Source organism: Cetorhinus maximus, chromosome 1, assembly GCF_964194155.1.
Source record: "Cetorhinus maximus chromosome 1, sCetMax3.hap1.1, whole genome shotgun sequence".
Classification (NCBI taxonomy): Eukaryota; Metazoa; Chordata; class Chondrichthyes; order Lamniformes; family Cetorhinidae; genus Cetorhinus; species Cetorhinus maximus.
The window spans coordinates 24,940,703-24,958,431 of record NC_135879.1 but is presented as its reverse complement, the minus strand read 5'-3'; positions in this window follow the sequence as shown (position 1 = coordinate 24,958,431).

Below are 17,729 nucleotides of genomic sequence, written 5' to 3'. Positions count from 1 at the left end.
GCATTCCCTGCCAACTCTTTGGATGGTGGGGAGGGCACTCCACCATCTGACAAATCTTGTCTATAGTCCCAGGATGAGAGATCCTCCATTTAGACCTGACATGAGGAGAAATTTCTTCACTCAGAGGTTTGTGAACCTTTGGAATTCTCTACCTTTGGATGCTCTGTCAATGATTATATTTAAGACTGAATCTGATAGGTTTTTAGGTATTAAGGGAATCAAGTTCTCTACGACAGTGAGAGAAAGGGGAGTTGATGAAGTTCAGCCATGATCTTATTGAAATTTGGGCCAGGCTCGAGGGGATATATGACCTACTCTCACGCTAATGTTTTATGCTCTAATGTTCTTTCACATTTGAAGAATCTTTCACTGCCATTTTCATCATCCCCAGCACAATCGCATCAACAAATGTATCCTCCCCTTCTCTCCCTCTCGCAAGGAAAGGGCATTCCCACTGTGACATCCTGGGTCACTCTTCTATCAGCCATAATGCCTGCACTTGTCCCTCTGCACCTTCCCATGCAAGCACAAGGGATGCAACACTTCCTCTTTCACCTTCTCCATTACCAATGATCAAAGTCTGGACACTTAATAAATACAGGAAATGCTAAAAATGCTCACCAGATCAGGTAGCATCTGTGGAGAGAGAAACAGGGTTAACATTCAGAATTCTACTGTCGTGCCATGGGACCCACCACTGGGACAAAATGGTTCCAAGCCCAGGTGGGTGAACGGTGGGATTGTGGCAGCAATTTTACCAGTGGTGGCCCATTAAGAGGCTGCTGGCAGAACTGCTGTCCAATTAAGGATAGCAGCCATCTTCTTTCCAAGTTGTCAACACTAGGGGACTGGCAGCGCTGCAGCCTCAGCCACATGAAAACATAGGATGGTTTGTGGAATTTAAACTGGAACTCTCAACATCACAAAAAAGGTCATGCGTGAGGAGGGTCATTCAGTCGGTCCATCGTTATTCATTCTTCCCAAAAAAAACCAACAAAGTCCTTCCTGCCACCCAGCGTAAATTGTTTGTTTTTATCATTTTATCTGGAATTTTTCCTGAGGTACATCCAAGCTTGGAAGAACTGTATGGCCGAAATTAGTGCCATTCGGGTGGAGTGAACTGCCTAGAAGGTTTGGGAGATCTCTCTGCATTGTATCTGCAATTTTATGTTTAATTCATATTTCATACATGTTAATTGCATGTTAATTGTCCACTAAAGTTAAGGATATACAATGTGAGAATGGATTTTTAAAAAAAAATATTTGGGGGGACTATTGTGTTATTCTGTAAAGAAGGCTGGGTGTCTGTGTTTGTGTGTGCGTGAGTTAATTAGGCTAGGCAAGAATCTGATAGGACTCAAGTTGTCTGGGAGTTTGGAAACATAAAAAGGATAGCGGTGTTAAGTTGAGGCACAAGTAAATAGGTTAGATCTGATATTTGTATTTTTAGATAAGTCGAGAATTTCTTTGTGTATCAAAGGAGAGTCAGAGGTACCAAGAAATATGTTTTCAATTTGTAGGAGTCCATAGGTAATTGGTAGTGGGGATATTATATTTTATTGACCCCAAAGCAAACACAAAATGGAAACATGAAAGATCTTATATTTGGAAGGGCTTGAGTTTCAAAGAGGAGTGTCAGAACAATGGGACAGAGATGAAAGGGGAAAAAGGTATATGAGAGTTATTGTGGATATCTTTTGAGCTAGAAATGGCTGGAGATTGCTGGAGCTATTTGAGCTGTTGAGATAGTTGCAGCTCTGGGCTGGGAGAGGATGCAGTTTGAATCACCCATCCAGTCAAGCCAGAAAAGTATTGGGCTGCAGCAAGCAGTTTCATTCTGAAGTGAATTCCATCGCAAAGTGGAAGCGGGTAAAGGTCATGTGGTACATCTCTACTGAAGCAACAGCAGTTTGCCTTATGTAATATTATTGGATTTCATAATAGACATCTATAAAGGAGTAAAAAAACAAAAACAGAATTACCTGGAAAAACTCAGCAGGTCTGGCAGCATCGGCGGAGAAGAATAAAGTTGACGTTTCGAGTCCTCATAACCCTTCAACAGAACTGAGTAAAATTAGGAGCGGGATGAAATATAAGCTGGTTTAAGGTGGGAGAGGGGTGTGGGGGGAGAGAAGTGGTGGGGAGGGGGGGGCGGTGGTTGTAGGGACAAGCAAGCAGTGATAGGAGCAGATAATCAAAAGATGTCACAGACAAAAGAACAAAGAGGTGTTTGTTGGTGATATTATCTAAGAGAATGTGCTAATTAAGAATGGCTGGCAGGACACACAAGGTACAGCTCTAGTGGGGGTGGGGTGAAATAAGACTAACAGGGCATAAAAGGTATAAATTTAAAAATAATGGAAATAGGTGGGAAAAGAAAAATCTATATAAATTATTGGAAAAAATAAAAGGGAGGGGAAAGAAATGGAAAGGGGGTGGGGATGGAGGAGGGAGTTTAAGATCTAAAGTTGTTGAACTCAATATTCAGTCCGGAAGGCTGTAAAGTGCCTAGTCGGAAGATGAGGTACTGTTCCTCCAGTTTGCGTTGAGCTTCACTGGAACAATGCAGCAAGCCAAGGACAGACATGTGGGCAAGAGAGCAGGGTGGAGTGTTAAAATGGCAAGCGACAGGGAGGTTTAGGTCATTCTTGCGGATAGACCGCAGGTGTTCTGCAAAGCGGTCACCCAGTTTGCGTTTGGTCTCTCCAATGTAGAGGAGACCGCATTGGGAGCAACGAATGCAGTAGACTAAGTTGGGGGAAATGCAAGTGAAATGCTGCTTCACTTGAAAGGAGTGTTTGGGCCCTTGGACGGTGAGGAGTGAGGAAGTGAAGGGACAGGTGTTGCATCTTTTGCATATGCATGGGGAAGTGCCATAGGTGGGGGTTGAGGAGTAGGGGGTGATGGAGGAGTGGACCAGGGTGTCCCGGAGGGAATGATCCCTATGGAATGCCGCCAGGGGGGGTGAAGGGAAGATGTGTTTGGTGGTGACATCATGCTGGAGTTGGTGGAAATGGAGGAGGATGATCCTTTGAATGCGGAAGCTGGTGGGGTGATAAGTGAGGACAAGGGGGACCCTATCATGTTTCTGGGAGGGAGGAGAAGGCGTGAGGGCGGATGCGCGGGAGATGGGCCGGACACGGTTGAGGGCCCTGTCAACGACCGTGGGTGGAAAACCTCGGTTAATGAAGAAGGAGGACATGTCAGAGGAACTGTTTTTGAAGATGGCATCATCAGAACAGATGCGACGGAGGTGAAGTAACTGAGAGAATGGGATGGAGTCTTTACAGGAAGCGGGGTGTGAGGAGCTATAGTCGAGTTAGCTGTGGGAGTCGGTAGGCTTGTAATGGATATTGATGGACAGTCTATCACCAGAAATTGAGACAGAGAGGTCAAGGAAGGGAAGGGAAGTGTCAGAGATGGACCATGTGAAAATGATGGAGGGGTGGAGATTGGAAGCAAAATTAATAAATTTTTCCAGGTCCCGACGAGAGCATGAAGCAGCACCTAAGTAATCATTGATGTACCGGAGAAAGAGTTATGGAAGGGGGCCGGAGTAGGACTGGAACAAGGAATGTTCCACATACCCCATAAAGAGACAGGCATAGCTGGGGCCCATGCGGGTACCCATAGCCACACCTTTTATTTGGAAGAAATGAGAGGAGTTAAAGGAGAAATTGTTCAGTGTGAGAACAAGTTCAGCCAGGCAGAGGAGATAGTGTTGGATGGGGATTGTTCGGGCCGCTGTTCGAGGAAGAAGCTAAGGGCAGTAAGTTCAGAGAGAGACAAATTAGAATGGGTGAGAGGAGCAGAGATATTGAGACGATTAATGTCACGCCGACAGTTCTCAATGAAAAGATCAAGAGAAGGTAAGAATCCAGAGGGAGGGCTCCAGGTGGAGGGAGAATACTGGAGGTGGGTAAAAGGATCCGTTGAACGGGGAGAGGACTGCTGCCCAAAGAAGTGAGCACGGAGATGATGGCGGCGGAAGAAGAGTTCAGCATCATGCCGAGCCCGAAATTCATTGAGATGAGGGCGTAAGGGTATGAAACTAAGTCATTTGCTGAGCACTGAACGTTCAGCGTCGGAGAGGTGAAGGTCAGGGGGTATAGTGAATACACGGCCGGGGCTGGGATTGGAAGATGGGGTCTGGACGGAGGGACAGGCAGGGGTGGAGGGTCCTAGATGGGTGTTGGTGTCGATGAGTTGTTGGAGCTTGCGTTCCTTAGCACTTGGGAGAAAGAGAAAAAGTTTCTTAAGGCGTAGGATGAGACGAAGAATAAAATGAAACTGGGGGCACGCGCAGCTTTGAAAAAGGGTGCGGTGCTGCTGTGGAGGGAGATGTCGAGTGTGTTCATATGGCGGTGCATGGCACTGAGTGTGGATCTCAGAATGCGACGGGAACAGCAGTCCGAGAAACGTTTTATGTCCCGGAGATATCTATAATCCTGGGTGGGTTCGAAACATGAGGGATGGAATTTCAGTTGAAATCCACGTGGGGATCTATAAAGGAGTGTTGCCTGGAAGGTGTTTACTTGTGGGTTTGACCAAGTAGAGAGTTTTGTGGGAATGTTTTGTAAGACTGACCTTAATTATGTAATTGTAATCTTATGTACTTAAGTTTTCTCTATTTTTGTTAATAAAATTTTACTTTTAATTTTTTTAAATCCCGAAAGTGTTACCCGACCTCTTGCTGCTGAGATCGGTACACCTTCTTCTCGGTTTCAGAATATAAGAAAAGAAAGGTTGTGGCTTGTAAGCCAAGGTTCCCAATGGGATTTGGTTTACGCAGCAATTAACACCAGCTATGGTCATACCAACAGATAGAGGGTATTGATTGATTAAGTACCTTGAATACAAATGAAGAAAGTCTTCTGGGAAATTGGGGTTGGTTAGGGAGGAGGTAAACATGTCTAATGTTGCAATCTGTAAATAAATCTAGTTTTAATTAAGAAGATTGACTTCTGGTTTCCTACTTCACCATTTGGCTTCTCAACGAATTAACAGTATAAATCGTGATTTGCCTGTTAATTTATGTTTAATTTACATTGATTCTGATTTGGGTTAAAGTAAGTTACAAAAAGTGAAACCTTATTCGGTAATTTCTTTGTTTGAGGACCATTTGATAAATTTGGATATTTTGTTTTATGCAACTTCACAGGGATCATAACAAAGTTGGGGGCTCTTGCAGCATAGATTCTAACCACTGTACAAAGGGTATATTGGAACTTTTCAGCATTTAAACAAACATAATTTCACATTTTCTTTTACTATATTTTATTGGGAAATCAACAGGAGTACCTTTGAGACTCAGCCTTTGTTGAGCGAGAAGGCCAGACTCTGAGACTGGAAAAATTGAAAAACGATGATTTCTAGGCTATAGCACAGCACATGTGGATGGATGTAAGGTCAGGAGCTAAGAGAGGGAAGGATCTCTGAAGGATTGGTGAGGCATCTGGGGTTTGAAGAAGAAAGAACCCATTCTGTTACTGATCAAGTACAATTGACCAGAATTGAAAAAAAAGTAAAATTAAGAAAGATTAACTTAGGAAGAGAGATATTAACAAGAGAGGAAAGAGACAATGAAAGAGATAGGGAAAGAAATAAAGAGAGAGAGAGATGAAAACAACTCAAAATAGAGCACGAGTTTCCATTATATGAACCTAAGTTGATGAGGAAAAATAAGGCTGACTTGGAGAGAACTCCTTTAGTTTTGATTTGCAAAGCAATTTTGCTTAGCACCTAAATTTAGTGAGGTGTGATTTGAGATGTACTTTATGTCATTTTAGAAAATTGCTACAAATCTGAATTGGTGAAAAGAACAGTGAACAAAGCTACGACATAGTGTTGATAGAGGAGGCTTTGGTGGTGTACTCATCTCTTTCAGCAGAGCACTCATGTGACTACAAGGACGTAAAACCTGCTGTACTCAACATGTACGAGTTAGTGCCAGAGACCTACAGGCAAAAAATTAGAAACTTGAGACAAAGAACAGAAATTGCCAGGGAAAAGGGAATGGCACTTGATAGGTGGTGCAGATTGGTGGAGGTGGAACAGAACTTTGGTAACCTTAGGGAGATGATGTTGGTGGAGGAATTCAAAAATAGTATCCCTTTTGTATTAAGGTCTCACCTTGAAGACCACAATGTTTCTAAAATAAGAGAAACCTTGGTAATAGCAGACAATTATAAAATAACTCAAGTTCTTTACTAACCGGCCCCACTTTGGAACTTTCAAGCCAAACTGGAATGAGAGGAAGATAATTAATAAGAGGTCATGCCCCGTGAGAATGGTGGAAAAGGTAACGACCTAGGCTCCTCTTAGGTTAGTAATTGACAAAGTCTGGAGGATGCATTTGATTTGAGGGGCCAAACACATTATCCAAGTCATTAAAAAAAATGTAAAGGCTGAAGGTTGGAAGTGGAAAAGCAAGTCTGTAGCATTGGTACTGTTGTACGCTGTCCTTTCAGAGAACACTGTCCTATTGGCTAAAGCTAATGACAAGTCGGTAGGCTCTCCTGTGCTATTGTTGGAATAAATCAGAGTGCAACAGCTTCATTCGCTTTCCGGTAAACCCCGGAGATGGTAATACCTTTTCTCCAGCCAAGTCAATTCCAAATAAGAAATCTACACCTTCAACAGATAAATTAGGAGTGATCCCCCACAGTAACAAAACCAATGACAAAGCCACATTTTAAGCTAACCTTATACAAGGAATGGATAAACAACTTCCATACATACCCAGTATCAATACTTCTTTATTCCACAAATGTTTTGGAAAGAGCTTACTATCGCCTGCCACCATCAGTGACAATGCTGGTCCTGTATCTCTAAGGATAACAACTGACTTGCCTGCCTCAGCAGACAAAAATGGGGACACTTCACCCTTAAACAGAAAACGTATGTAACTTTCTGCACTCTGATTTATTCCATCAATAGCACAGGAGAGCCTACAGACTTGTAATCAGCTTTAGCCAATAGGACAGTGTTCTCTGAAAGGACAGCGTGCAATAGTACCAATGCTACAGACTTGCTTTTCCACTTCCAACATTCAGCCTTTACATATTTTTTTAATGACATGAATAATATGTCTGCCCCCTCAAATCAAAAGCATCCTCCAGACTTTGTCTATTGCTAACCTAAAAAGAGCCTAGGTCTTTATCTTTTCCACCATTCTCACGGGGCATATCTCATCCTTCTTTTCCTTCCTAAATTTGCATTAAATGCCAAATGCTATCGTTCTATCTATTTGTGCCAACGCATTCTGTAATTTCTATAATACCTGCTATAATTTTGCTATCTGTTTAGTTTTGGTATTATTTGAAAATTTCACCAATTTGCTTTGAGCTTCTGAGTGCAATTCATTGATGCAAATTAGAAACAGCATTGTTCCCAACAACAACCCCTGGAGCACCCCAATCAGTACTGCCCAATGCCCTCAACCACCCCTGCCACCTCAACATAATGCCTCTAACAGTTACCTGTTGCTTTCCACCATTCAACTGATTTTTATTCATTTCCAGGTTTACTCTGATTCCACCAGATTTGAGCTTAACTAATAGCCTTTTGTGTGAAATATTAATCTTCTGAAGGTCCATGTATATTGTGCCATCGAGATCATCCAATCGAAAACTTTGTATTAATGCTCTCATCCCTTCTGCCATTGTGTTAATAATATGAAGAAAATATTGACCAAATGTAATGGAGTTCACAATAATATATGCTAGAACAGTAGGAACTATCAGACAAATAACTTGCCCGCTCCTACAAGGTCATGGTCTTCAATGGTATTTTGTTCCAGAAGCTGAACAAGTGGCAAAAGCAAGGTGTACTGATGTTAATTTAGATGAGGGTTAAGGGCAACTACTGTTTTGCTGTACTGCCAAGAATGCAAATTGGTCTAAGCTCTATTTGTACTTCTTTCCAGATGGATTGTGTTCTGTTATCACCCATGGGAATCACTAAGTAATTCTATAGGTTTTATGCAAATGGAGTTTTTGTTGTTTAGAAACCAGGTGTGAAAGGCAGATGGCAGTGATGTCATGTTTTCACATTGGCATCTCCTGTTGTTTGGAGAGCAGCAGAGATCAAAAGTAAACTCCAGTTACTAATCTAGGATCATGTTTGCTCCCTTCCCACGACAGGTTCATAGCTACATGGTATCCGTGGTTATAGAACCAGAATTGTGATTCTAGTACGAGGGCTTTCATCTACATTTTTAAACTGAATGCCCAACTGATTCATTTGTTATACACATCAGGACCAATTGTAGCCTACATTACTCTCCATAAAGGAATGCATGGCATATTGTAAAACTGGGTGGTGATTGATCTTGATGGATTTCCGCTTATTTTGCATCTCATACATGTTTTTGGTAAGGATAGCATCTTGCAGTTCTGCTGAAAGTCTCACCAGAAATATGCCATCATAATAATCCATCTACAGCAGACTTTTTTGAAAAAAAATGTCTACACTAACAAGAAGAGCTAGATATATTTATATAGTGCTTTTAACATAATGAAACATCCCAAGGTGCTTCACAGGGGCATTATAAAACAAAATATGACACCGACCACATAAAGGGGATATTAGATCAGATGACCAAAAACTTGGTCAAAGAGGTAGGTTTTAAAGAGTATCTCAAGGAAGAAAGCAAGATCAGGATGCTGAGAGTGTATTCCAGAGTTTGGGGCTGAGGCAACTGAAGGCACAGCTGCAAACATTGGAGCAATTAAAATTGGGGATGCACAAGAGGCCAGAATTAGAGGAGTGCAGAAATCTCAGAGGGTTGTATGGAGATAGGAAGGGGTGAAATTATGATGTGGAGTACACTCTTTGGCAAAATATGTGTAGTCACTCATACGCTTGTGGCACTGCAGCCAGGTTCTCCGGATGGCGCCATGGCTGCTGACCTCTTCTGGGGTTGCTTGGTTAGGCGAGGAATTCTCCCCTTCTGCCCCAGTGGAAGAGTGCCTTCTGTCGTGCCCAGTTAGCCTGGAGGGGAATCTGCAGCGAGTCATCACTGAACAGTGGGACCACCTGGGATCTTCCTTTTGTCATTCTTACAAGTGCCTCATTCCTCAGGCCTTCAGAAAGTCTGCTCGAGTCACTAATAGGACTTCTCACACTGGCAGGGCTGACTGGGTTCAGTGGCTTCAATCAAGGTGGTGGCTCCAGCCAGGGCAGCAGATATCTTCATAGAGTGTTGGCAACCCCAGGTCAGCACCTGGGGAACAGCTAGCACCTCTCTGGCTGCCTCCATTCCAAGACTGGTTCGGAACCCCCCCTCCCCCCAACCCACCTGCCAGCAGTTAATCAACCGGCCAACAGGAGATTGCGTTCCATTGGGGAATAGATTTGCAAGCAGCAGCACCCACTTCTAGTCCTGGTGGCGGGACCTCAGGCCTACCTTTGAAATTGTGGCTAGAGATGCAGATAGAGAAGAACAGGAAGGGAAGGAAAGAGTGAGTGATTGACCACGTAAAGCTAAGGGAGGGCATCAAATTTGAAGAAAAATTAGCAAAGTTCTCTAGATCAAAGCAAGAACAGGAGACAGTATCAACACAGTCATCAATGTACTGGAACAAGAGATCAGGAAGTGAGCTGACTAGAATGAAAATAAGGAGTGTCATGCATCATACAAATAGTTAGCTTTAGCTAGAGCCCACACAGGTTTTCATAGCAACACGTTTTATCTGGAAGAAGCGAGAGTAGTTGTGGCAGATGGGAACTGCTTGGACTGCTTTCAAGGAAGAAGCGGCAACGGACCAATTTGGTGAGGATTGGAGGTGTACAAGGATTCAGTGGCCATCATCTAGAGGAGTTGGAAACAGTGGGAAAAAAAAACTGGAGCAAAAACTGTCTGAAGGTGCTAGCAAAGTCGCAGACGTAGGTGAGTAGGTGGACCAGGTGCCAAAAATTAGAGTTGAAATAAGTAGATGTAAGTTCAGTGTCACAGAAGCGAGACGAAACACTCGCATCCATGTGGGTTACCATCTCATGCCAAACATACTCTGTATGACGCATGATAATCCTCCACTAGGAGGATAACCTAGGTTCCCTAGAACTTGGGAAGTTCTAGTCCTGCTGCATGGTTAATAGGTAATCAGGACAGTTGATTTTAGAAGATTAATTTCTTTAATTCACAGGTATTGGGACACAAGTAATTGCTCAGATGTGTGTAACCTCTAAGCTTTGGAATCAAACACAAAGTAAATGACAATTAAAATGTTAAAAATTGTGTGAATTGTCTGCTTCTGCACATTATATTTGAATTAATTTCTTGCTTAGTTCCCCAGCCTTCTTGATGCTGGTATCATTTATTTAAACATCGAAGGCTTGATTTTTTCGATTTCTTATGGGGGCATAATGAAATATACTTTCAGAGTGCACTAGGATTTTCCAATAGTTTATTGCTCATTAGTTTAATTTCCTTAAAGCTGAATGCTGCTGGGCTCAGTAATAGTTGTAAATGGTGAAGGTTAAAAGTCTGATGACCTCCCTTCAAGCTTGACCACTGCCACCATGGCATTAAACCAGTTTATATGAAAAATGCAACAGAAAAGATCCAAAACACTTCCAAGAGTTTAGCTGTTCCTGTATTGAAATAAGTTCAGCTGACTAAATGAGCCAGTCATTAGCTAGTCAATTTAAATCCCTTCAATGGAAACTGGTGCCTTTTTACAATGGATTACATAGGATTATACAGCACAGAAAAAGGCCCTTCAGCCCAACCACTTCATGCTAGTTTTTATGCTCCACTTGAGCCTTTTCTCTCTTTTCCCATCTTCTGTCATCTAAATCTACCATTGTAATCATCTATTCCATCCTCCTTCATATGCTTGCCTAGTCTCCCCCAAAATGAACCTGTTCTATTTGCTTCCACCACCTCCTATGGTAGCGGGTTCCACATTCTTAACACTCTTTGGGTGGAGAAGTTTCTTCTGAATTCTCTATTAGGTTTCTTGGTAACTGTTACAATCCCTGTGGGGAAAATGGTAAACCAAAACAACCAAATTTACCGAATGACCCCCAAGTGAAGAAATTACAACAAAATTCCACTTTTTATATCTTTTATTTTGACACGATTCAGAACCAACGCAAATTACAGATAAATCAACAGGCAAATGACACTTTAAATAAAACGGTAAATTTCACTTTAAGTAGTAGCTGATAGAACAAAGATACTGCTTTCTCAACCATAAGCACCCACATCACCCCCTGCACAAATGTGGCACTATGTGTAATCCCCATTTTTCCAACTCAGTCTCTGGTCTGATGGATCTCTCGCTTTCCCACTCAATTGATTCAGTCATCAAGTCACATTCACCGGCAGCTGTATTCTATCCAAAGTGTTAATATCAAGACACACATCTATGGACCCTTCTGACTCAGGTCGTATCAGTCCTGATGGCAGAGCTTTCCAGAGTTATTTTTCAGTCAACCAACCAACAATATCAGGTTCATGATCTAGTTTTCTGATACAAACTCTCAGCTCTTTCACATTCCTGAGCTATTCACATCGCTTTTAGGATTCAGTTCATTTTAGCTCATCAGTTCCGCAAGAGCTTCTGGAACTCTATTTTTCTTCTTACTGCCAAACAGCAAATTAACCTTTTTTTGAGAGCGCAGCTTTCTCCTAAGCACACCAGGTGTTTGATAACTGTGTCCTGCTGCAGCACTTCTTTGTGTCTACATTTACATGCTGATTACTTCCTGCCTCTAGCTCTCCTTTGTGTTTACCAGCCATATGGTTTCAGATCTTAACTTCCTTTCTATTGGTACTGTTTCCAGGTTAAAGGTTGTCAGATCACATGGACCAGTATTTCATATTATCCAAGCACATTACAATTGATCCCTTAACAATTGGTGAAAACTCTTAAAAGCCCTTTTCAAACATTTACAGATTCCACAGACATTTTAAATAAATTACAAATTTTCCTTCCTGTACTGCTCCCAGGTCAAAGGTCATCATAGTAACTATCTTGTATTGATGGCCTGTAGTTATGCTCTTTTTGAAAAGAGGAAACGTTCTCCCAGCATTCACTCTGTCCAAACTTTTCATAACTTTTAAAACCTCAATTTGGTCATCCCTCAGCCTTCTTTTCAAGAGGACAACCCTCTCAATCCTTTCCTGATATGCATAGCCACACCTTTCTACTATCATCCTTGTAAATCTTCCCTGCACCCTCTACTGTACCTCTATATCATTTTTATAAAATGGAGAGCAAAAATGCACACAGCACTCTCAATGTGGTCTAAGCAAGGTTTAATACAGGTTTAGTGTAACTTTCCTACATATCAATTCTATCCCTCAAGCAATAAAGCCCAGTGCTTGATTTGCTTTCTTTCTTGCTAACCTGTGATGCAATTTTCAGTGATTGATGTATTTGTCCTCCGAGATCCCTTTGTTTCTCTCAAAGTTCATTAACAGAGCCTTTAACTGGCTTTATCGTGCAAAAACAAATCAATAACCGTTACGAATTTCACCTTTTTTAAATGGGGTATGTTGGTGCAGTTTCACCTTTTCTCTTTGTATCCCAGCAATTTTAATGCCCACCTCTTGCATTGGTGCCATTAAACAGGAGTGGAAAATGTCCTCTAACGCTGACAAGTGAAACATGTAGGCTACTCTTGCTTCTATTGCTTATGTTCTTATGTTAATTTAGGATTTCAAGATCTCAGATTTCTTCTCCGTTAATTTGGCGAGAGTTATTAACGTATTTCTTTTCAAAATAGCAAAGTTTCGGCGTGGGGGTGTGGTGGTTGTGTAATTAGATATGGAAGTGTTAAGTTTGCACAATGCCTTCGCTCACAGTCCTTTCCAGGCTTACACTTTGAGTGCAGGTGAAGCACTTAAGCCGCATTTAAATGAATCCTTGCTCATTGCATGTCTTTGTTTGTCATGTTTTATTCCATGCCAATTAGGATGCCTCCAGGCGGAGTCATAATATGCAGATGACCGCTTGGTTTTAGGCAGTAGGTTTCCCACATGCACAGAAATAGCACAAAAGAAGAGAAAGAGGGTAGATCTGGTTCCTGTTTAATGGGGTCAGAATTCAGTTTCCCAAAGGGGAATTTGTTTTTTTTTTAATAGCAGTAAATACGAAATACTGAATAAGACCGAACTCTAAAGCTTTCTAATTTGATCATGGGTTCATATTCTAAGTATCCCGTTGGCAGCGGGGAAATTTGCCCACAACCAGTGCACATGTTAAAATGGTAGATGCACTGTCTGCACTTTTCTAGAATGGCCCAGAACTTTTGAGGAGTGGTAATCACCGTCGGAATGCCACTCTGCTCCATTACACTTGCCCAGGTTGGGATCTGCACATTTCTCGGCCTGGTGAGAAATGAGCAGTGTACCTAATTCCTGAGTCCTTCCAGTGCAGGGCAGCAGCTTCAGGGAAGTGAAGTCATGCCTACTTTTTACGGCACCAGATGAATATTCAACCCCTAACCCTACTTCTTATGTTCTCATGTCCATATGATATCAATGAAGACACCCAGCAGTAGCACAACACAAACAAATGTGTCTCCCTGAATGGGCAAAATAACTGAGCTAGTAAATGCACAGCCCATTACGGCACCGAAGCATGTAGTCCAAGAGGGTTCCATATCAGGTCTCAGGTAAGGCAACGGTCAGGATGTTACAATTTCGTTCAGCAACATAAGGTCACTAAACCAAGGAGATTTCCTACTTGTAACTGCTATCCAGTGACTCTTGCTGAAAAGTATGTGGGGATGTTACATTAGATGACATAAGTTCAGTTGTAATGGCTTTAAAGGAAATTTGAAAAGGGAGAAATTGGCTGCTGATGCATTATCACCTGTTTTACAAAGTTGCAACCGTGGGCAGGATTTGGAGTTTTGGGTGGGGACTCTGACTTTAGGGTCAAATGGAGGTCATAACCCTGCATTCTATGGGATGCAGTCATTTGGCAGTGATTTTCCATGAACTGGCCAATTAGTGGCCAGAGACCAGGCTCACCATCCAATGAAGGACAGAGGCAGGCTCTCAAAGCCAGAGGGCCAACAGGAGGTTCTCCAGCTCGGAAGAAGCAGCAGCCAGCTGCTTCAGATAAGAGAGCGAGGTGCCTCTCAGCAACTTTAAAAATGTTTTAAATATAAAATGGCAATAGCTGCTGGACCATTATTTTGGAGGGGGAACTTATCCACAGGTCAGCCAACAGCCAGAGCTGTGGCCAGGCAGGCAGCAACGGCCTCAAAGCCTGCTTGGAGTGCTGGACCCCTGGCCTGCTACTGGGAGGCTGCCACCAGACAGCTGGCCGAGTTCCCGACACCTTGGGCGGCCTGTAGGCCAACAGGAATTTAGCAATCAGCCTCTGACAGTAAGCCTTAATAGGTAATTTCCTTATCTCAGTACCCTGCTTGCATGTAGCCCATGCCAACCCTTATCCCACCTCTGGCAAAATGGCTCGGAGAGCAGGATCCTGCCGGCAAACTGGCAGGCTGGCCAAAGGCCCAAGTTTTTGCCCCCGTCAACCACTGTACTCGCCCCTGCATGGTGGAGCGAAGATTCTTCCTCGTATATTCATGCATCATTGTATGAAACAATGAGGAAACTTCAGAAGACAAGGTTTACTTCTGTCTGAGGAACAAATATTAACAGAAAATTTACTCAAAGGCCCAGTGGCAATTACATTTGCTGTGTAAAATAGTTTCTTCAATGGATAACAACTACAATCTCTATTATTACTGTTAAACCATAAATTCAAGAATTTTATCATGTGAAGAGCATGAACAGTAGTAAGGAATGTCACTTTCTGTTTTGTGGTCACAGGTAATGGCTAAACCTCATTTCGCATGATTAGAGGTTGTTAAATCGCAAATAAATGATTAATGATGTTGGAATAACCCCTTGAGTCATTAATATTTATAAGGTAAGCCACACTATTATAGACAAGGTGTAAAAGCTAAACAACAACTATAATAGCATCAGTTGTGACATCATGAATTCCTTGGGAAATCTGAACAATAAATAAATGATTCACTCAATATTCTGAAATAGGAGAATAAAATACCTTAGTAGTTCATTGGTCCCCTTGGTTCCAACTATGGAAGCATTAGTTAATGAAAGTGTGACAAAACTTAAATAAATGTGGAGAAAATATTAAACCTTGCTCAAAGACAATAACATGCAGCCAAGACATCAAACAATCTTTCATTACCTCTGCTACTAAAGATTAGTGGAGGGAATGTTTTCACTCCTGCTCAGTGGTCTGTTTGTCTATAAACAATGGCCCAGATCTTCTGGTCTCCGGATAGTCATAACCCGGAGATACACTGCAAGGTGTGCTGGGGGACCACCTCCGAAGTCCCCAAGCAGTTACTATGTGGGAATATACCTGGGAAGTTTCAACTTTCGTTGAGGAATTCCTCTGTGTCTGGAATTCTCCGAAACTCTAGTTTAAAGTTGGAGACTTCAGATGGTTCCGACTCACTTAGCAGAATAGTTACCCAGAAAATGTTAGAAGAATTTAAACCAGTTCTAACTCCTGGGTACCTATCGTACTGACCCCCAAAATTCCCACTGAAACCCTCAACTACCCTCTCTGATCATCTGACTACCCTCCACCCCATTGATTACACCCCAGCCCCACTGACCACGCCCCCAAACCCCTGACTACCCCCCCCCCCCGACCAACTGACTACATCCCTCCTGAACTGACTAACCAACCCCAACCATCTGACTGTACCCCCACAACCCTGTCTATCATCCTGAGCCCCCCTGACTATGGCCCCATCTCCGGACTACCCTCCCATCCCCCTAACTGCCCCCCACTCCCCTGACTACCCTGCCACCACTGACTAACCCTCCATCCCCCAACTACCTCCCGACCCCCCGCTCTCCCATATCCTACTACCCCCTGACCCTCCAACAATACACCATCTGACTATGATTACACCTGCTGACTACCCTCCTGCCATCCCAACTATCCCCACCATGATCCGACTATGCCCCCTAACATCCCTAACCAACCCCACCCCTGACTTCTCCCCCATACCCCACTCTACCCCCAACTCTCTATCCCCAATTAGCACCCCAACCCCTACACCCCAATTATCCCCCACCCCTACCCCTAACTAACCCCCCAGCCCCCACTAGCCCCAACTACCCACTGATCCCCCCCAACCCACCCTATCCCCTCACCCACTTACCTTACACACTTACCTTCTCTCCATAGCTTGGCAAGTGGCATTTAAACAAAGGGACATTTAAGCTTACCGGAACACGACAGCTAGTGCCGTAAAAAGGAAGCACAGCTTGGTTTCCCCCAATGTCCCTACACTACAAAGGAAGGACTCCAGGGGCAGGTATGCTCCACATTTCTCAGGAGGTCTGTTTCAGAAGTCCAAGTGAGGAACACGGAGCTCCAGTGTAAGGTAAGTAAATAGGAGCAGATTGGCAATCCAAAGGTGATTGCCATGCCACCGAAGATATTTTATAAACTAATGGATGAATTTCAGTGAAACGTGGTACACAGATAGAGTATGGCCCAAGGAAGAACTGATTAGTTTTTGGTGAAGATGTGGGTCCAGACCCTGGACTTTTTAAAAGAATCCATTAACATTTGGAGTAAGTTCAAATTGACATTTTTTTTAGAATGTTGTGGGTTGTTTTAGAATGTTGTGGTGGAATTTATCAAAGCTGTCAAAATGTGAGCAGAGTTTTTAAAGCAGGTTGTTAGATGTGTGTGGATGTGTGTTGGGTTGAAGGCTCCTCACTGAGATGGAAGCTCTCAATAAAAGGATTTCTTTTTCCAGCTTTGTAATTATAGAGCATCAACGGAGCATGGGAAAGCCTCAAGGAAGAGTTGCTTAATTGTAATAATGTTGAGTTAACATAGCGTGGCAGAGGTATGTGCAATACTGAGTTTCCTTTTCACTTTTGGAAATGTATTTGCTTTCAGAATCTCTAGTGAACAAAAGTTAGCCTAAAATATAGTTTTCTAATCTGCACTTATTATAATGAGGACCAAAAACGTGTTTCAGCAAGATTACATCTTCAGGGCAAGATAAAATTTTAAATGGATCATGGTCCCACTGGGATCTGGTTGACCTTAATGCTTTAATGTGTTTGATTTTTTTTTGCTGTAAAACATACTTGGGATTAAAGAGCAAAACAATTTCCAACAGCCAAACAGAATTGTAATTGAAAGAGTCACTGGCGTAAGTTTGTAGTCAGTGAGTCAATGTGGAACACATGACAATGGACAAATTTCTTAGTTTCTCAGCATTATTATCAGTTATGTCTCCTCTGGTGAATAATATGCACCAGGCCAACGTGGAGAATAGGGATTGAAGGAGATGTTGTATCATCCGCACTCTTGTGTTTCAATTGTTGATGATGAGCAAAGGAAAGTCCTTAGATCTTACTCTGGCAAGGAACTTAACTTATCCATACTTTATATTCCTGTTGACAAAGACAATCTAGTAACCTGTTATGACTGCTCTTACAAGAATAGGTTGTCTCTGTGTGTGAGGTTTCATGAATCAGTTAAATGAAAGAAAATGCTAGAGAGCTTGTGACCATGATCTAAGGTGACCTAATCTTACTTTCCTGTGGGGTAGTCTAGGGTTTTGAGTGTCGCTATTGCCAGGAAAGGGCTCCAGACTGCCTGTTGCGTATGTTAGGCATTTTGATTGACGTGTGCCTGACATGTTTGTGCAGAAAGATTTGCATTTCACTGCGAGGGAAAATACAT